Raw genomic sequence first — 22,905 nt, 5'->3', positions numbered from 1 at the left:
GCTGTTTAAATAAAACTGAATTGAATATTTACTCAGTGGGAAAATGAGTTCATTCATAGCACATGTGTCCTTTATCATGCCAGCCGTGTAATCTGAATAGAGACCGGACCATCCCTCATCCTAGTGGCTCTTCTCTGCATGTATTGCTTACCCAAACTTTTTCTTAACCCAAGCTCAATAGCAAATGGCACTCCCCAGTGGCAACAGTCTCCTCCAGCAGTAATGCACCCTGCCACGCTGCAAGAACAGCTCAGAAAGAAGCACAGCCCTAATCTTACAGCTGTGCAGATCCAAAACTAAATGAGCCCGTGCGTAACCACCACGATCCATCAGAGCTGCACACAGTATAAGGCAGATAGCTTTAATGTTGTGGGGGACGAATGTATAATTGTGCATTAATCTGTCAGCAGTTTGTGACACATTCTGCTTGATCAATGAAAACTTGTGTTGCTTGAGGGAAATCCTGAATACACAGGATTTATTCTTAGAAAAAACAAATGCAAGTGTGTGCCAATCCCTCCAGTAGTGGTGGAACAAACCAAGTCTCACATCTACATAATCTAAATGTGAAACGTAGAGAATATGTGCTTTATAAAGCACTGGTCATTATTCATGCAGTGCTTCTTTGAGGGTCAAACATAGCTTCAGGCTATGTGATGTCAGAACTCTGGGACATTATCTGACCCTTGAAATGATCTGTGGTCAGACTTCTAGAGGGAAGTACAGGTCGTGTTTTTAAACTCCGAGTGCATCCTGATGCCTGAGGGCATGTAAACACAACATACCGAGCCTGTTCAGGCATCAACCACACCGCATGGCCTCCTCCTCCTCCTCCCTGTGCTCTTCTGTCTCCCTTTCATAATGTTCACTGTCTTCCTACCTTGAGATCAATCCCAAAAAAAAAGCTAAAATGCCAGAGGCCCACCCAAGAGCAGATTGGCTATAGTTTTAGAATGTGTAGTTTCTGCTTGAAAAATCAAACCACCCAGAGCATATCAGCCATAAACTGTGCACTAGTAATGACAGAAAACACGGGCTGGGAGATTCATTGATAAAAAACCATGAAATAAACACAGCAAACGCAGCAATAAAAGCAAGACAATGCCACAGCCTGAGACATTCACACACACACGAACCCTGCAAAAGCATTTAGAGGCTGGGCTCCATCATGGAGTGCATTCAAGCAAGACGAGTCAGCTGCACAATGTGAAACGCCACTTGGGTTTTTTTTCATGTTCCTGATTGAAGAGAGACTGCCTCGATGCTAGAAGATATTTGTTTTCAGAGTTACACCCCATCCCCTGCCTCCCTCCGTACATCTTCTGTCATGTCGGTGCCACTTTATAGTGCAGTTTTTGCATCGTAAGCTTTACTCTTTTGAAAGAAATCATTTACTACTTGCTGGATGCAAACAGGAAACATTTTCCAGGCTGTCGGTAAAGTTTTACTTCCAGAAAACTCTGCTATTATGAATCAAAAGGTTAAATTGATGGTAAGGTTTTAAAAGAATTAGCAAATAAAAAAGGCCATTTCAAAAAAAATTTCTTTTAAATGGCCTTTTTTAAGCAAGTTACTAAGATTACAACTTAAGGTTGGAAGGGGCATCTCTTTGGACTGTGACAGGAAACCAGCATGCCTGGAGGAAAATAGTAGGGGTGCAACGATACACAAAATTCACGGTTCGGTTCGATACTTTGGTGTCACGGTTCGATATTTTTTCGATACAAAAAAATGTTCATGCCTTTTTAATTTGTCATTTATTAAAATTATAAATATATATTTTAACTCAAAAGTACAGTTTTTAAATTTAACCCTAACCCTTGTGCGTGTTTTTTATTTTGACAGCGAATGTGCACCTGCGGACCACTTATGTGCACCCCTGGTTATTTAGCTCGTCATATCGCAGCCACAGAAATTCTTTTGTCCATGAAACCATAAAGCTGCACTTTCTTTTTGCCTTATAGTCTGATTTGTCATAACTTCTCCGTTTTGTGGTAAGCTTTTCTTTGGCTGTCACTTCTTCACCCTGACCTGTCTTATTTGGCTCAGCAGAACTGAAATGCTTTTACACACTCACTCACATAAGCTCAGCGATTCTCTGCGCGATCAACCTCTCACATGTTTAAGCTGCGGGAGATTTCACTTGTCATGTTTGCATAGTAAGCTAACGATTAATAAGACGATGTCAGAGGAATTGGTGCACAAATTATCATCACTCACAGATCAGTGCTGTCGCTCTGTATACACAGTTCGCACGATTGCAAAGTGAAAGCAAAAAAACGAGCGCAAATTCAAACGCGACTTCAATATGTCACATATTGACAGTGGCTCACCGATGCCAATGACATAATTACCCAGCTACATTTCTGAAAGAATGCAAAAGCATTGACATATATTTTTCCTACAATAGCCCGACGGGCAGGGCAGAGATAGATTTTGGTAGCCCGACTGAAAAAATCGCTAGCTCCGGGATGTCGGGCTAGCGATATTGCAAGCCCTGTATCTGATTGAGGAATCACTCATCTTTGGAAAAGAGAGTTTATTACAGAGAGATGGCTCTTTCCAAAATAAAAGCTATACTATCCGCTTCTTCTGGACTATATTCTCAGCAGCATAAGGAGAATCATGTGCTAACAGCTGTCTAAATGACTCGGCTAAAGTTAGTAGCATGCTTGCTTTTTTTGTCTGCTTCCACTTGTCTTTGCACTAGGATGATGTCGGCGTAAATGTGCAGTCATATTCGTTGTGTTCCCACTAGTGCTTTCAGGTTAATCTCGTTGAAATGACCTTAACGCCACAACACGGCAAATCTCCGTTAACGAGCTACCGCCGATCGCTCCGTGCATGGGGCTAGACGGCCAACACGTTAACGAGCTAACTGCGCTAGCACACTAGTTCACACCAATGTAATTGAGCATTGCGTGGCACATCCAACATACTGTTTTACTTTAGTCCATGACTCGCTTACCTTCAGGGTCATACGTCACATGAAAACCAAAATAATTCCAAACGCCAGATCTGAATGAGGGTGGGGGAGGTGCCCTGCGCTCTTCCTTCTGACTATGCTGTCTGTGTTGAGCGCTCAGTGGATCTGCGCTGGACAGTGCAGCCTAGGCGGAGTAGTCGAACACAGATTCACTGAGCGCTCAACACAGACAGCATCGTCAGAAGGAAAATTGATAAAATAAATTACAAATGTTGTATTGTTCGATACATATGCGTACCGAACCGAAAGCACTGTATCGAACGGTTCAATATCGATACGAATATCGTTGCACCCCTAGAAAATAGTTATTCAATAATTATTCTTTATTGGAAAAGTAAATGAGTTAAATGTACACTAAGAGCAAAAGAAGGAGAAATGGTAGAGCTGCCTCCTCAAAGTTGGGAGCATTAGTCTTAAAATCCAGATCTGACCTCCCAAAACTCCTTTTAAAGTTCAGAATTTGCCCACTCACAGGAATTTTGTAATGACAATGTGTGTGTTTGTGTGTGATGGTTGCAGATGCCAAGTTAATGTAATTACCCAAAACAATGTGTAGCTGTGCCCAGGTCTCAGTGTAACAGTAATCTAAATGTTATGTACATTGCCGATGCAGTGTAACAGCAGTATCCCCCTTCTGCTTTCCCTCCTGGCGCTGTAGTTAACAGTATAACGGTTACTGAGCTAATAAGCCCAACTAGAGTAAAACCACAACAGCAGTTTAGAGACCCATAAAGTCGCATTCAAAGTCTTTGGAAAAAAAACTGCAATTAACATGCTAAAGTACTTGAAATGGGTAAGATGAAAGGGGTCACTTATTATTATTATTCTGCTGCCAATATTCTGGTGTAAACCTATAACTTTATGTTAGACTTTTGTGGATGCAAAGCTGGATTGAAACACACACACACACATTCTCGTTTTGCTATCTTAGTGAGGACATTGAATTGACATATTACTTTCCCAAGCAACTTACCCTGACCCTAACCATCAAAAATAAATGCCTAACCCTAACCTTTAGCCTAAACCTAACCCTGACACTAAAACCACATTTTGAGTCGCAGTAATGCCTTCAAACTTGTGAGCACGGGCACTTTTGTCCTAATAAGTAATTGTTGGTCCCCACAAGTATAGGAACATTCCAATTTTTTGATCCCACCAAGACGTCTAAACAGGTACACACACACACACACACACACACACACACACACACACACACACACACACACACACACACACACACACACACACGTTCTGAATGCAGATAAAAGTGCAGATACAGTAAAACTATGCTGACTTGACAGTATTTGTGCCTGAGGGGTTGTTATCAGGATGCCAAAGATGATTGTTACAACTTTAGCTCCAAAAAAATATATTTTATTTTACAAAAGACCATCCAGCTCTGTGTGATGTGATTGTTGTGTTCCATTTCTTTCACGTCAGATTCTAATTGTAGCTGAGAAAGATTTGAAAGCATCCGTGAGTTTGGTTCATTGCGATAAAGGTAAATTAAATTTCAAATTTACTATTTGGATGATGAGCCACGGTTTTCTTTTTCTTTTTTAACTGAATTTTTTTGCCTGGTGATGAGGACACGTCTCTTATACTTAGTGACTAACATTTTCCAGTTTTTTCAAAGTGCTCAATTTGGATAAATTATGTTTTTTTTCTTTCCAGTCAGAAAAATCCATAAATAACTTTTCATAAATAAAATTTCCCAAAGGAAAAAAAAGCAGCAACCCTGCAGTTCAGATATATTTTATCAATATGGATACTGGAACACACCAAAGAACCAGTCTTTAGCAACTGATTTAGCAATGAATTAAGACAATAGCAACTGCCAGCAAACACTCACCAACCAGTCAGAGAATACACTTTTGTCCCTAGCGACTGGTGGGCACCAGCTGGTTGCCAGCCGATCTCTGGCCTATGTGAACAACATCGTCTTGGATGACACGACATCAGTATATCAGTGTGACATGTTTACACCAGTAGTGTCGAAAGTAATTATTAACAGTGTCACGGTTTGCCGGGGCAAGCCGTGTGAATAATAATGGATCCAAACTGCAGGCTGCTGAAGTGGAGGGTGAGTTTATTGGCAACTAAAAGGTACAACAGACAGGGTGGCGAGGAACAGAACGGTGAAAACTCTAAACTGGGAAAACGAAATAAAACACTAACCGGAATACGAACGTGACATGCAGGGAGAATGACCAGAGAATCAACACAGAAGGGTGGAAGGGAAATAACACAGACGAACCAGCAACTACCATGACAGAAGACACAACTTAAATACACCCAGAGAACACAGGGAGATTACACGCAGGTGGGGAACACAGCTGGGAGTGATTATCGTGACGAGACTAGGGAGGCAAACTGAAACACTCACATAAGACGCAGACCTTCACAATAAAACAGGAAACACATACACGCAATGACATAACACACCAACTAAACACAGACTGGGGGACACAGAACATAGGAACATGAACAGAAGAATACAAACACCCAAGGTAACCAAAACCACAGAATACTAATAGACTAAACATAAACACGGAGTCGCAGACTCCGGACCATGACAAACAGTAAATTTGTTACAAATTTACAAAAGATTCCGTTTCATCTTAAATGGTCATAAATCACATCTACAGTTTTAGAATATCTAAACAATCAGTGTCAGCGTGGCCCTTTGTTGAATATGCATTACAATGGAATAAAATGACTTACTTTACCAAGCAATCAATCTAACGTTCTAACAATCCAACAAAGAAGAGCCCTGGTTTGCTGCTGCCAAGTGAGTTTGCTTTGATTCTAAATGTCATACAGCCTGTAGGAGGTTTTACTCAGCCCGTACCAGCAAGCCTTCCAAAGTGAGACAACTATATTATGAGGTTTGGTTTTACATTTGAATAAGCGGGCTTGCTAGAATACCACAGGATTTAATGTAGGCCCTTTACCCAATACTTCAATTCCTGAGTCAAAGCAAACATAAAGGTCATTGAGGCGTTTTAGAGAACACAGAGTATAAACAATCCATCTTCAGAGAGACTGAGGAAATCTTTTCGTGTCTCTATCCCGGCCTTTAACGGGATCCCTCTTAAAATGCAGAAAGCAGCCAAAATCAGTTTTTAATGCCATCTAAACCTTGTTATTTATTTATTTATTTTTTGATAGCTGGTTTTGTTTGCAAGCGTAGCATTCAGCATTTTTGTTTACCAATGCAAAAAAGCTGCACATGCCTGCTGCGGCGAGAGGTGAATAAAAGTGAGACTGAAACCTACAAAATAACCTGAAACCCCTGTCAAACAGCAGCATGGCACCATCACGCTACTTTTGGACCTTATTTGGTATTGTGTGTAAATGCATCTCTCAAGGGCTCAAGGGCCAGCTTACTGAGGTCTTGCCGACTCATTAGAGCCAGCAGGATCCGATCAAACTGCACTCAGATCTATACAAATGGAGCTTTTTCAGAGAAACCACAATCTCTACAGGCACAGTGAAGAGAGAGGTGGGGGTCTAGTGGAGGGGAGAGTGGGGGCAGTTGACTTTGATGAAAGCTGATAAAATGATGTTTGACAACAGAGCTATACAGCAAAGCAGCTTGAATCTTTGAACAGACTGCAAGACTTCGGTTTTCTATCAGCTTGTTGATAGAAAAAGTCGCCTTTATAATGAAATGCATGTAACCACATTTCACAGCCTCTTTTCATCACAGCTCCCTGCTCTTTGTGTTTGACAGGTTTCCATGCAGTTTCATTTACTCGTATGACCTTTAAAACTACTAGTTAATGACATCAGCAGTAACCGGCTTTTCTCCAAAAAAAGAAAAAGAAAAAGTTACTCTATGCAGCTAATATCAGCGAGGCTGAAGGCAAGTGCTTCTCAATATCTTCAAAGAAAGTATTAGAGAATATGATTATTATTGCATATGACAGTTCCCTCAAAGTTGGGTTGATGATTTTATGATATGATATCCATCAAGTGGATTTAGGCTGGTTAAAGCCAATGAGCAGGTATAAAAGATGGATGTGCAGCGCTCAACAAATTTATTAGACCACTAACTAAAACATGTGTTATTTATTAGGCAAATAAACTGAATTCTTTTTTTTATATATACCCAAATCTGGGCCGACTTTACTGAGAAGTTAGAAATTAATCAAGCACAACATTCGTCCAGTGAAATTAGTTTTTCTGTTCAGGAATGGAAGTAAATAACTAAATTAGCATCTTAATCAAAAAATAATAATGGAGGGTTTTTTGTAAAACATTAAATTTGACAATTATTGGATAACAACAATAATTATATTTTAGACTTATAAACTTAATTCAAGAGCTTGCTCATGGATTAGATTAACCATTACATTAACAAAGAAAAAAAAATACTGTCAGCATTACATTGTGTGGTAGACACTGAAGAAACCCCGAGGTTATGGAATACTTGAATTTGGCATTTTAATCTTCACTATTCCAGTTTTTAAACCCAGACATTACAGATGTGATTCTGTGCATGATGCAAATGAAAAATGACCCAAAGCTACAAAAGCAACACAAGAGTTTCTCGAGGCAAGGAAATAGGATATTCTTCAACAGCCAAGTCAGTCACCTGATCTGAGCCCAATAGAGCATGCTTTTCAGTTACAGAAGACAGCACTGAGTTGCAGAGAGATCCACAAACAAGCAGCAGCTGAAGGTGGCTGCAGCAACGCGCAGGCAGAGAATCTCAAGGGAGGAAACTTTGTTCGGTGCTGTGCATAAAAATGGCCATTTCTTAAATTGAAGCTAAGTCTTCACTTCAATCACATCTTGATTGTTTAATTTAAAAAAATCCCTATGCTGTGTACATTTATAGTATTTAGACACAACAAATGTACTTACAATCTTCATTAGTCAGACTTATCTCAGTACTCCTTCGCTTATGATTACATAAATATGTGGAGTCCATACACCTGATGAAGGTTTTGTAATTGAACAAATATACATGGGTATGTTAGAGAGTTTCATTTAATTATGTGACCAAAATGAATAATGTTGTGACTACTTTAGTGACTGAGACCATGAATTAACTGGGGAAATATTTATTAAGGCACAAATCAAGTGAGAAATAATAGTTTTCCCACAGATTATTATACAACCAAACAGAGATTATACCCATTCTTAATAAACAGTTGTTGGTTAATGGCTACGGTAATTCATCTATGAGGCAACCAGAATTCATAGAAACACAGTTACTGAACTTCGTTATTTTTTTATATGCCCAAACATATATCAGCATATTTTTCTAAACCACAACTGGAAACACTCCCTGCTGTGTGTTGTTGCTGCAATCCTATACTGAAGTCAGGGACAGACGGCTTTCTGATTGGTAGTTCAGGCGAGAAATCAGTGACATAACAAAAGGAACAAAGCAGGAAAACTGCTAAAGCCAGACTCATTTTCACACAGGCTCTGTGGCATGTTTTTCTATGGGAAAAGATTTCCTTATTCACAAAATGCTGTTGCTGTCAGCAGACCATCTGCTGCTAGTTTTCTTCCTCGGGACATTTGTGGGGAACTTGGGACACGAACTGGAAGTAAACATAGTGCAACAGTCAAAGAAGGAAGTAACTCCAGGAATATTAAGCATAAAGCAGCAGAGTAGCTGTCAGTTTACGAAGCACATTTGGTCAGTGAAGAGTCGATTCGGTACTTTTACCCTGCTGAGTGAGGATTCATGTATGATTCACCCAAGCAGCGCACTTTATTTATCACACCTCGCATTCTAACAATCGACCGCTTCTCTCTCATCGGAGCACAGTAGATAAAACCAGTCTGATTTGCTTTGAATATCAGCTGGTTGATATGGGCTACGTGCCCAAGTTATATCTTGAAGCCCACTGCATCACCAAGTGGTCTTCATCTGCATTGAGAGTCTCTCTGTGATAAGCGTCTGACTTTGAGAGAGCAGGGTGGGTAAATTAGAAGATGAAAGAACTTAATTTCTCTACTAATTCATGTGCTGCCAGCTTTGAGGTCTATGTGTAACGCTGTACCATGCACTTGACATGAATATTAATTTTTTTGTACGTGTAGATTTTATTGTTTTTATCGACAGAGCTTCCGAGAGCTGGACTACCTTGGTAAGTAAAAGAAATCCCTCGGTTACGTCAATCTAAAACATACGCCATATTACACAATTCTCTAATCCCACTCTATTAAATGAAGAGGTTTACATAAGCGATAATGGGAATTTGCAGAGCAACATTTGTGCAGCAATCAGACTCGCTAAGATGCTTCCAAAGCTGCGGCCAAGTGTCCTTAATTTTGCTTCATTTTGTATACATATACTGGATATATTTTTAGGTCTTAGTTTACCCGCCTACAGGATGGGGCAATATTCCCAATCCCTCTTTGGCGTACATTTGATGAGATATTTTTTTAAAAAGTAGTGTGTGAAGACAAATTTCTTAGCCTAAAAATTATTTCACTTTTAGATAGAAGTCCAGGAGCAACCCACTCTCCCTGAAAAAACTAAATAAATAATAAACAGGCAGAATACAGAGTTTGAAAGCTCTGATCGGCGATCACTATAAAGGACTTTTTGCAGACAGATTTAGGTTGTGGGTGAGTAATATAAACTGCAGATTTAAAACTAAAACAATTAAAAAGACACTTGCAGAGACAACATGAGTCAGAACACACACAGAAAGATAAGAACCTGCAGGGAGGCAAACCTTTGAAAATCACTGCATCGGTTCTTGGAAATGGTGCGATGATGTAGCTCCCCGATATATTCTTTGGAGCCCTGTGTGGGATTTTTGTTCTGCTGCTCTGCTCAGTAACACTCAGATTTCTACCTGGTGGGATGAGAACAAATGCTAATCGAGTTGAGATGAGCAAAGTGCTGCAGGCGTGTCCCCCTCCTTATGTTCAAGTTTACTTTTGAGAAGTGGTGGCAAGTATATTTACTCAGTTAGCCTACAGTTGCAAAATACACCTCCAATCTTATAAAATGCAGTAGAAACTAACATTACCCACTGCTTCCTAAACTGTTTGTCACATGAACCGTTTTGGTAAAAACTGACCCACTCATTCACCCTGAAAATTGTAAGACACATATACGCACACCCCCACACACCAAACATCCACAGATGTTGTTTTCCAGGCTAAATTTGTTCATCCACTCACAGCCTTTAAAAAGACATCCTTTTAGTCTAAATTTAGATGAAAGGTTAAACAGTTGCCTTTTCAAGCTACAAAAGACTTTAATTCAACCTAATTTCAGCCATTCACCAATATCCCATTGAGCAATTTTCTCTTGATTAGAGGCCTGAAATATATCTAACTGGCAAACAGCCAAAGGCTAAAATCCAGTTAAATTTTCACTTGTTGAGTCCGCACCTAGCTGTTTAGGAAATGGAAATGCATCTTTGATATGGAGGAAAACCACTTGCTGCCAGGATTACATTCACAGGCAACATATTTTCCATCCATGGATCATCAGAAAGAGAATCTTTACTGCACAGATGCCGGAGGTCAGGGTTTATGTTTCTCTGAAAACCCTTACCGCTTGCTCTGACAAGCTTTTTTTCTTCAGCCGCATTCTTGTTAAACTATGACTCATTCTGTATTGACAGATTTACCTGCTCACTTGGATGGAGAACAATAGTTTTAGGCAGAACCATCCATTCTTTATCACAGCCACCACAACCAGGTATGAAGAAAAGAGAGCTTTGTGCAACAGCACCTGGCTTCATCTGAGGAAAGGATTCCCTGTGGTCGTCTTTAACAGCAAAAAGCATTGAAGTTTAGCTTCAAATGATGCCTCAAAACTGTCATGAATGCTGCACAGGATATTTTAGGGTTTGGTGGTCTTCCCAAGGCAGCACTGAGGATGTGAGCCTGATGAGCACCTTCATCAGGCTTCATCATAAATAAAACTGGAGCAAGACTGTCAATATTTATTAAAGCAAAGAACAGGGTTAATAACCAAGAAACTGAAGTATCTCAGAGGCCTGTAGAAGTAGTTTAAAGAGTCCCTCACACTGCAGCACCAACAAATCTGAGGACTCATTTGCTAGCTTGTAATGCAAATGAGGCAGCTAAGGCACTAATGATGAGCACAGCCTCGTCTGACTGCCTATACTTTCCACCGCCATCTTTTGGATTCTCATGAAAATGAAGAAAAGAACAAGATAGTCAAATTTAGATAAAGAAATGTGTGAAAATTAGTTCAAATTAATTGCGTGATACTAATGAATACAATTTTTAATGGAGCAACACAATGCTGACAGACACACAAAACACAAAGAAATAAATAACAATACAACTAGAAGGTTTCATGGTGCAGATTGAAACTGAATGCACATCCTAACGCATTAGAAAGTAGTACACCAGCTCACAATACTGGTGTTGAAACATCACATACAGAAATGCAACACTGCTGCAGACACTTCGGAGTTACAGAATGAGCAGTAAGCGGCAGTGCGGGGCTGCTTGTTATGGACCTCTATCCATATTCAGATGAATACACTTAACAGGAACAGAAAGCAGTAGTATACTCTCAAGAGGATGAACCTATTGATTATGAACTTCACAACACTGTTTTGCAACCTGTAGGGCTGAAGTGGATGTGCAAAAAAAATTGTGAGTGGCTACTCGAGGCTAGTCTCACAAAGCAAGTCAGACTCCCATGTGAAAATGACCAACAACAAACATATTTTCTACAAAGTTATATAATTTGGTCGACCTCAGTGGATTTCAGCCAAAGTGGTTACCGGCACTAGCTGTCTGCCAAATGCTACCTCAGCGAATTTGAGTCTCTGTCGTCTTTGTTCCATTTAGAAGATTTTAATGCAGTTATGTGTTGTGCATTTAGCAACAGACCATCTGAGAAGTTGATTTTTTTCTTTGCGTGAATTCTAAGATTATTAAATGCAGACTCGTTCAGACGAAAGAGAGAGTCCGCGGTGAAAATGTAAACTAAATTCTCTTTATTCAATAAACAGACACTGAGACAGAGCGAGAGGGGCACTGTTTACGCACAAAAGGGTAATCAGGGAAGTAGACACGGGAGGGTAACAAAACATAGGTAATTGTAATCAGCGACATTAACATGGTGGTGGTGTCGGTCTGTGAGGGGACGGGGGGTGGGGGTCACTTGAATGAACTTAGGAAAATAGACAGGAAAGAATGAGGGAATAAATTAACTCTAATACTAACGGTGACTAAGAATCCAAAGCTTAGGATACATGAAAATCTAGGAAGAAACAAACTATGACCCAAACAGAGAACAAGGGATCAAAAAAGAAGTATTTGTGTCTGTCATCCAAACAATCTATCTTTCAAACTAAGGTAGCTCTGCCTGATAACTAAGATGATTACCCTCGTCCAAGTATAATCACATAAGCTTCAAAGTAATGATCCATAAATCAGTGCCTACCTTTTACATACAGCCTGTGTTTCTCAGCTGACTGATCCAAAATACCTACAAAAAGCTAGAAATATTTATGGTCACATGCAAACATTGTGAATATAGTTCTGGAAAGTTTTCTTATCATGGGGTAATGTTCTTTCAAATTCAGTAAATCATTAGAACTGATGCCCAAACTCCTCAGATTCATTCAAAACATAAATTATCTCGTGAAAGGCAAATCATGGGACTTCAAAATCAGAAGTCGATATCAGCAATATTTTCTAAGAACCGGCATTTTCCCAAATAAATAAACCTTTCTTGTTTGATGACTCTGTGACATTAGCAAATCACTTTACGTTTTCTTCCTATTCAAAATCAAAATGTATTGCATGTATTAGAAAATGTAAATTCCTTGTAACTATAATACAGTATGATCAGAGATTACATACATAATCTTTAAGATTACAGTTTTCTGGAAACCACTTGGCAAGACTGACATCGCCCACTCCAAGGAAATCAAATCCACTTTAGCTGACAATGAAGCAATCACACAATACAGATACAAAAGGAAATCCTCCTGCCTCGCTGGTATTAGTCCAGGTGAGCTCAGCAAGCGTACTCTGTCCAGCACTCCTCTCTAAGGCCTGACATTGTGGTCTGTCTAAGCAGAGCTGTATTGTACAACTCATTGAGTTCTCCCCTACGGGACAAGAGAGCACAAGAGTGAAATACTGAAAGATGCCGCTTCCAGGAGTCAAAAGCAGCAGGGCAGAGACCTTTTATTGATCCTTCTGAGGTGGGATGCAGAAACCTGGTTGAAAAACACGAGTTCAGCATCTTCTCAGAGAGTAACTAGAAGAAGTCAGAGGACAGAAGTGAAGCCTCTTTAGCCAAGTAAGAGGGTTAAAAGTGTTTGGCTCTGCAAGCTTCAGTCCACTGAGGAAACAAAAACACGTTGTGGGGTTTTGTGTGTGTGTGTGTGTAGTAGAGAAATAATACAGCAGTAGATGTTACAGTAGAGGTCAAGTGTTGGAACAACTGGAAAAAGAACCTTAAGATCAGATGACCAATTAACTACAAGTATTTAGGGCATTGAAAACCATGTTATCCAGGGACATGTGCAGTTCCTTATCACTGTTATGGAATCTGGAGTCGTCCCAGTAAACACACTGAAAGTGTGAGGATTTTTCATTTGATTTGATTTTTGAGCTATTTAAAACTAAAGCATATGGTAGGAATAAGCGGAGGTTAGGTAGGACTTCCTAGACATCTGGTAGGGTCATTAGCACTTATGTAATGTACACTATGTGTCATTTCAAACTCCCTAACAGATAGGGACATGTTTGGTATTTATCAGTCTGTTTTTACTGCACTGAGTGTGTCTTCATATGCGTAGTGATAAATCACAGTTACACAGACATGAAAAGTATAATTTCAGCATCAGTCAAGCGGCAGCAACTACATTTAAAAGCCATCGATTTGTGTCTGTACTGCAGTTCTTGTAGTAGCCCCTACAGGTGAAAGTAAACTATATTGTCAAAAATACATATAATGTCCAAATATTTATGCAGATACAACATTAAAAGAACATTAAAACTGTACTTTGCGCTGACTTGGCCACTAGAGGAAGAAGAACTTTAAAGCAGCTAAACACTGTGATGGCCTAGGGCACTAGTTTTCTCTATTTTGGTTTTGTGTTGTGGTTTTTGCTATGCTTTGATATGCATGGGAAGTAATTTGCTGTTTGAGCTACACCTAGGCCCAGTGAGTCTGGTTATAAAGCTCTCTTCTTTCTTTAGCTAGCTGTTCTCTTACTGAATTGGATCAACTTAGCTTAGCTTAGCTTAGCATGTGTTCCAAAGTTTTGCTTTCTGCACACACTGCCACAGATCCATGCACGCTGAGAAACACATTATCATTATCTATTATGTTGCATAGAGTTAATTATACTTTACTACTCGTTGAATCTCCCTCTGTTTTGTTGCAGTTTATGAGCCGGGTTGTGACAAATCACGTGCAATTACTGTATCTCAGTTTAGATACCTCAGTTCATTCACTCTCATGCAGTACCCTGTGTAAACTGTAACATGTAAATCTACAGCTTGTCAACACTCTGACTACACTTCTGATGTTGATGATGTGCCATGCTTGTCGCTGCCCAATGCAATGCAAAGTGGAATGCTTGTTGTTTTTCACCTGCTAGCTGCTAACTTTTTACACCCTTTGCTAGCTCTTGGCGGTCTCACCACAGCTTATTCAACAGGAACAGACATGGCTGTAGCTACAGGAAGTGAAACCAGCTGGAGTTCAATAATATAGCCAATAAAATCAGCTTAAAAATCAGCAGCTAATTGTATTCAGTCTTATTTTTAACATAGGGGATGTAATTCCAAAGCCAAGCTACTCTTCAGCACTTACAATGGAAACTCTTTTTTTTTTCATCTAAATATGGGCAAGATGGAATAAGGCAGGCATGTAAATATAATCAACAAGTGCACTGTGTAACTTCACCCTTAATTTCGCGTGGCAGTCAGAAGTAACAAGTTGAAAGCTTTGAACTTTCATCTCCAGTTATCCCTTATGTTGCCTCATTAAACTGCACACACCAAAGGATCCTAAAGAGATGGAAGGCTATCGGTGAACTGAGCTTACCGAGTGCCCACTCAATAAAGTTGTGGTTAAGTTAGTTATGTTTTGATTCATCACATTGTGTGGGCAGGGAAGTGATCAGACACCAGGATTTAATTTCGGCAAATGGAGTGGGTCTTTGGCTTCTCAGTGGAGGAGGATGAAGTACTACTCTTAGCCCCTCTCTGTGGGGTTTAAACACAGGTGGATTCAGCTTTTTAAAAACGCTGAAGCTTTTAAAAAGCCCGTGCATCACCAGCAATGAGCACACACATCCTCAATACGTGCATATGAAGTGCGACAAACTAAAGCCAAACAGCATTTCTCCCTATTGATGACAGCCCCAGAAGCCAAATGTATCTGTGTAATAGCGGCATTATCATTACATAATGTGCTTACTGGGATGAAGGGAGGGCAGAGCAGAATTTATATCTGATGAAGCGGGGCTGCTGCTAACTTAAAACACTCAGTGGCTCCTGTTGAGAGACAGCACCAGTAATAATAACCCATAATGTGACCAGGCTGACAATCTGGCCTGCTTTGTTAGTGCTGGGTTAGTCACAGGAAAACATGGAACACTACAGTGAGTCATTACTACTGCATGACAGCTTGCAGATAGACGCCTAATAGGATTCTGGTGTGCAGGGCATGGCAGTGCTGAACTCACTCTTTACATTGAACTGAGCATTATGAGGCTCGGGGGATGTTTTCAAGTGGATTGCGGCAGCCCTGTGTTTATCAAAGGTTTGGAAATGGCTTTTGGTCTAAGAGAGGCAACAGATGGCTCAAGGCCTCCCCTGCACTCGTCCTTAAAGTACCACGCAGAGTTTTTAGGTGATTATCTCTCTGGCTAAATACCAGAAGCATTTAAACATTGCTGTTGAACTGCCCGCCAAATAGTAGCAACTTTGGAAAATTGTTACTCGGTGTGTTTAAAAATGGTTGTTTATTGAATTTGGTAGAATCCTCGTTAGCTTACGTGTCACTCTACAATATGCCGCATTGCCAGTAAATCTCCTTAACTTATTCTCTGACTGAGCTTGCAAACTTTTGCACTTATACTACTCATAAAAGACAACAAATATTTGAGTAATCCTCATCATCTGAATGCAAATTGGAATGGTGCATAGGGAAATAACTTCATCTCAACTCTCCTACCTGATAACTGTGCTGCCATTTATTTTTCTGGCTTTAGCAGAGTTGTGTGTGCTCTCACTGGGCCCCTGAGAAGGTTCTGTAGGCTTTAAAAAGAAAATTACCTCAGTTTTAGCCTCGTTATTCAGTCCCCCAGTTTGTTTTAGAATCGGTCTTAAAATTGTTTTAATTAACTACAAGGCACGACGTGGCAGAGCCCCAGAGTACTGCTGAACTTTAAAAAGGAAAGTCATGTTAAATTCTGCATGAAAGGCACTGCTGAGTTAATAGTATAATTTTAATTTGTTTAACACTGATAAGTTTTGACACAGACCTTGATGTAAACGTTTGACCACACGCAGATGTTATATTACACTGAAACCAGACTGCATGTAAAAGATGGACACGGCAAGTTTAAAAAGTCTAAAGCTTGTATTAAAGCTTGTAAGGGGGCAACTCTAATTACAAAATACAAAATAAATTCAAACAAAAAAATGAGACTATATAAAAGTCCATGAGTTAAAAAGCTGTCTTTCTTATTTAATTGGTGATCATAGTACACTTTTTCTGGATGATTTTATGGTCTTAGCTTCTCTTTTTTGGCAACACGATGCTAATTTTGCAAATTAGGGTTCCTTTAATACAGTCAAAGACAGGAAATAGGTGTGCAAACATTCACAGTCATCTTCACACCGACTTTTATGAGTCAAGATAACAACGAAATGGCAATAAGACAGAGTCAGACTGTGGTCTACTAGGGTCAAGCTGGCAATAACACGGTAACTCTTTAAGATAAAATGCTGATCAACTGTGATAAATCAACAAAAATTGCAGATCTGTTGCTAAACATACACACAAAGGTTTACATTCAAAGTCAAGACCAGGACATAATAGGAAAGAGTTGTTGAAGGATGGTGATTTACTCGCACAGTAACCCTGGTAACCTTGCTTTTATAGAATACAGCCAGTTGGCAACCGGTTGAGTCGAGTCCCAGATTGCAAAGAGATGCTTCACAGATAAGTTGCACTCATCAGCAAAGAATGACTCCTTTAATAAATAAAAATCCACAGTTATTTACACACCTTTGCCAATCTGTCTGAGGGTGACTGCAGTCAGCCAGAGTCAGACCACGATTATTAGGAGACAGGTTGAGGTGGTTGAGTTACAATTAAGAGATCAAATTCAACAAAGCAGAGAAGTGCCTTGTGCAAGTCAGTGGACCACCACAGTCCTCAAGCTCGATCCTCGGCACCTTTGATATCAGTAGCTCCAACAGCTGAACTGCTGCAATCTCAGGAAACACACAGTTTGTGCTAATTCTGTCACATACATAAATAAAAAAGAAATTAATTCCACATTCACTGCAACAAAACATAAACTACACTTAGAGATTTGCTTCTTCTGGTGCGTTACTGTCCTGTTTTAGACTCTTCTCTTCTGCTCCGACACCGTCTCTTCACCGTCTGACAACTACAAGCAAATGCTGTAGCTCAAAACTTGTGCTGAGGAGACAACAGCAGACAGCACTGCACTGCCAGAGCAAGACATCTCGGGGGAGACCTGTGTGTGCAGACACTGTGGACCCGACCCCGCCCAGCGCCCCCGGCCACCCCGTGTTAGTTTCGTCAACACATAGCAAGGCTTGGAAGCTTATCTCTCAGAAACACAAGCTCTCCAATGTGGGTCACTTCTTTGGGCTCTGACAGGGACATGGCTCTCACTACGAACAATCATTAATTAATGTGGCAAGGATCCGGATGTTCAAATGCTTTTGATTACCCCCTCCCCCCCTTTTGCAGGGGACCCTTGGTGGGTGATGCACTTTTCCGTTTCAATTAAAATCAAGGTTGAGTCACAGCGAATCAGAAAATGTTGCCGTTATGCAGATTAGCCAGCAGGTTCTTAGCAAGGATTGAGAGGTCCCTGTGTGATTTGGTTCATAAGGGAGAACACTGCCACGCTGCTCCACCCACCCCCAAGAGGAACCATGCAGATACTGGATCAAGTCCCGCAGGACAATGAAGAGCCAATTTGGGGCAGCGCTGGCTCTTTTAAATTACAAACAGCAAAGAGAAAGAGAGGCTTGAATTTTGTGCAGCAGCAGAGCAAAAGTTCCAACTGCTAGACGAACAAACTCAAAGTAAAGCAGCGTTTTCATTTGGATCACAGCGGTGCTCGCTTCACTGCCAGGAGGGAGAAATTACTTTACCTCAGTGCGCGCTTCATATGTATGAGTCCAAGCGTTATCAGATCAGCCTCGCAACAGGTGCGATAAAATGTCAGCCACCACCCAAGATGGAATAAGGCAGGAAACACACATAAGCAAAGCAGACAACACAGGAGAAAGTAGATTTTAATTAGTTTTATTCCTATATGCTAGTAGAAGCTGTTAGGTCTGCAAAAATAATATGTTCTCTGCTTTTATAGATAGCTTTTATTATATAGCCTGGGTAAAGCTGTCCTTCAGTAAGTCTTTCAACACAAACAAATGAGGGTAGCAGGGTAGCTTAAAGCAAAAATCCATCCACAGCGATGCACATCAATCCATGATGTTTGTACGGTGTTCAAGGGCTTATTTGTCATTGCACGTTGATTAACATTTTCGAGATTCACATTCGCTTTTATGAATGTCCTTTCATTTTCTTTGCACACAAGGCCTTGACTGGACTAGAAAATTAATATCCAGCAAAATGCTTTCCTATAGCATAATGCCACAAGTTCGTGAAGAGCATTTACAGTAGCTTTTGCTGCCAGACACGGAAAAAAAAAGTCAGTTTTTCATCTTAATCCAAAACACACGCGGCTGCAGTAAACTATAATTTTTCTTGTGGCTGTGACTGACAACACCGAAACGGCGATTCTGAGATTGACACCAAAACCTGCTGAGTTATTTCCAATATGAATCATCACTGGAGCTGCTGCAGGCATCCCAGTATGGGGTCATCGTTTTCCATGTTTGAAAATGTCACCTCGGAATTAACTTTCATACGCAACAGCAGATCGGAGCCAGACAGCACATGCATTCATCACCTGTACTGTTGCAGTGTTTTGGTGTGTCTTTTTCTATACACTATACAGAACCCATGACGCATTTTCTAAAAGCAGATTGTGAGCCGCTGCAGCAGTATTATGCTTCTTTATCTCCTTTGAAACTCCCATGGCAGCAGCAGAAGAAGCAGCTTGGGATTATTTAAGACATTGCATCAGACCCAAACAGCTACTTGTTATTCATTTCTTAATTATAGATTTTAGTGCCTATGTTCATTAGAGAGTAGTTGAGGCTGGTGACAAGCATACAGATGACTCATACTTTGGATAACGCATTCAACATACTTTATACTTTTCATACTCCTTCCTTGTTTGGCCTTTCTCTTTTTTCTTTTTCTTTTTTCAAAGTGGAGCTGACATTGTAATTATCGTGCATCACTGATGACTCTTCAGGTGATTGCAAAATCATTAAGACTATACACCGGCAGATGTTTGGGTCTAATTGCCCTATTAGGAGGGAGGGTGGAGGGAAGCTGGGGTTTGATGTTTGAATAAACCTGCAGTGTGACCAATCCTCAGCTGACATGATTAGAACCGTGCACCCAGTCCTCTTTGATAAACTTGCAGTAACACGCATGCCGCAACACGCCACCTGTTGCACAGAGCAAACACACCGCAGCTTTTTCATGCATCTCGGACAGATTGGATAGCAACTGCTCTGGAGGAAAAAATTTATGCAAATATCACCGAGAAGCATTAGAGATTAAAACTAACACACATTCAGTCCAGATGTTGTAAGGGTTGCATCTGTTTTTCAGAGTCGCATAGATAATCTGTGAGACTCCGGTAAGTCTTAGACGTATCGCTTTTTATTCATCGACTTCCAAAATGAATTCATTCTGAATGGTCTTACTTCAAAGGCATTACATATGGAGAGTTCAGTAGTCTTATGAGTTGATGCTAGGTCATAATAACAGCTGGAAAACACATCGGAGAAGCCAGGCTTCTGTTGACACATCACAACTACATTTTCTTGCAATTTGGACTCTTATTTCATTTTACCATATTGTGCTTTTTGTTGGTTTTTCAGTGGCACAGGTTTTCCACTGACTGTATATCAAAGATGGATGTAACCTGATAAACTTCACTCACTGGATTCAAAGTCTTGTTCTGAAGCCTTGAGCAGAACATCTTTGGATATGAGGATTAGAGCGGGTCCGAGCGGGTGGATCTTTCGTTTAGGTGGTAAAGGTAATCATGACCAGTTCGTACACATACTTCCATATTTTGCAGATTCACTATTTTAAGTATATGCATCCTATCAAGTATCAGTTACATGGAGTGATCTACAAATACTCTTAACAGTTCAAAAGTTAAGTGTGCAACACTGTACACCGCCTATGATTGCTTTCATGAAGGGATCGCTGCACAATCTGCAGGCAGTAAAAGCAGCAGTTATTATCAGTATTAATGAATCAGTACAATGACTTTTTTAAGGACTGCAGGTGAAGCCACATATTACATACTTGATTTATAAAGTTGTGTTTTGAAGTCTTGAAAGAAGCATTTTTGAGATCCCCATCTTGGTGTTTTGACACTGAGTGGGGTGAGCGATGAGTGGACCTTAGTGAGAAACCAATGGACGCTGTATGTTAATATCATAGCAAACCACTAAAGCATACGCTTCTTTATCTTCTGTTTAACCCATTATGCACTCTTAGTTCATACAATGAGCATTTTCTTGCTTTAAACAAGACGAGAAACTAGTGGAAGAGACCAAAAAGTCACCGCAGGGTCATTTTCTCATAGATTTATTTTAAAAATCTGATTTCTTCTGACCACCAGAAGACTCATTCACTGCTGGAAAAATGCAAGTTTAAAGCACTTCGGCACTGGCTTCACTTTTCTGACCTTATATAACTTTATATAGACTTTATATATTTCTGATCTTACATAAAGACTCAATGATCTTCAAGTCATTTCATGCTGCATTGTTAATGGTTGCTTAACAGGTCATAGCTGTAACAACACTGTGCGAAAGCCCTCCTAAATTTAACACTGTTAGAATATTGTTCCAGGCTGTCTTACATCACAAGACCGTTGGAACGGCTAACTTTTAAGCTCTCTCACGGTGTAACGCGGGACCGCAGTGTTAGAGCCACGAGCAAAGACATTGTCACAGTTGGTCATCTTTCTCTGGGACTGCCCAGGATCACACAGCGTTTGCTTAAGGAGTGAAAAGCTCGGTGACATATCTGCTCGCCCTGCATTCTGCTGATTCTCTAATCTCTTTCCACACTAACTTTATCAAGTCTTTCAAGTTTCTGGATGATGAGCCGTAAAGTCGGATATAATGGTGCACACTTTCAAACAGTCACACAAGGAATTCTTTGTGTTGCATTTTTACACTAGAAGCAATTACAAGCACCTTATAGAGACGTTGAAACGCTGCCTACTCTTACACACCTCCGCAGTCCAGTCCCTGTGCAAATGCAAAGCAGGTACAATCCTCATACTGCCTCTTTCACAAAATGACTGAAATTGGCCGATACAGCCCCACCTTGTGGACTCCACAGACAGAAAAGTGTCTTCAGATGCTTTCAGTCAACCTAGTAAGTCCTCTAAGGTTTGCCTATTGAGCTATTCGCTCCTTCAAATCCCTACAACGTCAGTTTCCTGGTAAAGTATTCACTTAAAATAGCAGTAAGTGCTAAATTAGCTACACTATAACAATCAGAAGGCAGTTTCCCGTGGTTGCGGTCATATAATTATGCTGCACTTCTGCTTCTGCTGCTAACTTATTGGACTGAGCAAGCACAAAATTGAGGTAGAATTTGTAGCAATGTGCAAAGAAAAAGTATTTTATTATGTGTATAAGGAGCCACAATCAGTTTTCAATATCTAAAAACAAAAGCAGTTTGAAAAGCTTCATAAACAGCAGTTTTCATAAGCATGTAATGATAAGAGTCACTTTGCAGTTTATAGTATGAATTCCCACACAAAACATCTTAAAACTCTAGGTGGTGATGGCTGAAGAAAGGAAAACATGGCAGGAGTCATTTCTTTTTCTAATGAAGCCGTCCTTCATAGATTTGAAGAATGTCTTCCTCCATCTATTTTTGCACACTGAGTGAAATTCTGGTTGCCTGGCAGAGTTCATTGACCAACATCTGCCTACCCTGCTCTCTACCAACCCCCTCTCTTACACCACTCTCCTACTCCTGTCCAGTTCTGGATTAGAGCTGGCCTAAGCCCCCCCTTGCATGCTGCTCTGCATGGATTAACTCTCACAGAAGCTACACTGCTGTCACACATTAACCTGCAATCAGAAGTCTCTTGTGCAAAGGACACAAACCTCCGTGTGTTGTTAGAGTCTGACAAAAACCAACCGGGAAGCATTTGTTCTGTTTTTGTGCGCTGCGAGAGCAACATGTAATTCAGAGTGATGCGAGGCAGGACAAGTTCACTACCAATAACAGAAAAAAGGAAGAAAGCTACCATTGCTGTCTCACTGATTAATCAGGCGGATCCAGAGGTTCCTTTAAAAAAAGAAGAAGGTAGCAACAGCTTTTATTTTGGCAGTACATTTACTCGAGTTGTGAAGACTGTCACGTTATCTTCTCATCAAGATCTATGCTGTGAGTGAAAATGGTTTTTGCAGGATGCTGGAATCTTGCTCTGTCTCTGTCACTTGCAATAGCAGTGCTGCATATTAATTCCTATTATTATTCGGCCACTCAAAGCTGTTAGATTAAAAGAAATGACATTCGGCAAAAAGCT

The 22,905-nt window shown here is 40.3% G+C and overlaps 1 protein-coding gene across 6 annotated transcripts in view; it reads right to left on the bottom strand.

Annotated features, from left to right (window-relative positions):
• doc2b (double C2-like domains, beta) overlaps nucleotides 1–22,905 on the bottom strand; it is a 194,680-nt gene that overhangs the window by 158,703 nt on the left and 13,072 nt on the right. The window lies entirely within an intron of this gene.

Source organism: Aulonocara stuartgranti, assembly GCF_965226115.1.
Source record: "Aulonocara stuartgranti genome assembly, chromosome: 10".
Taxonomy (NCBI): Eukaryota; Metazoa; Chordata; class Actinopteri; order Cichliformes; family Cichlidae; genus Aulonocara; species Aulonocara stuartgranti.
The sequence above is the reverse complement of the archived record's forward strand: the minus strand, read 5'-3'. Positions and strand labels throughout refer to the sequence as shown.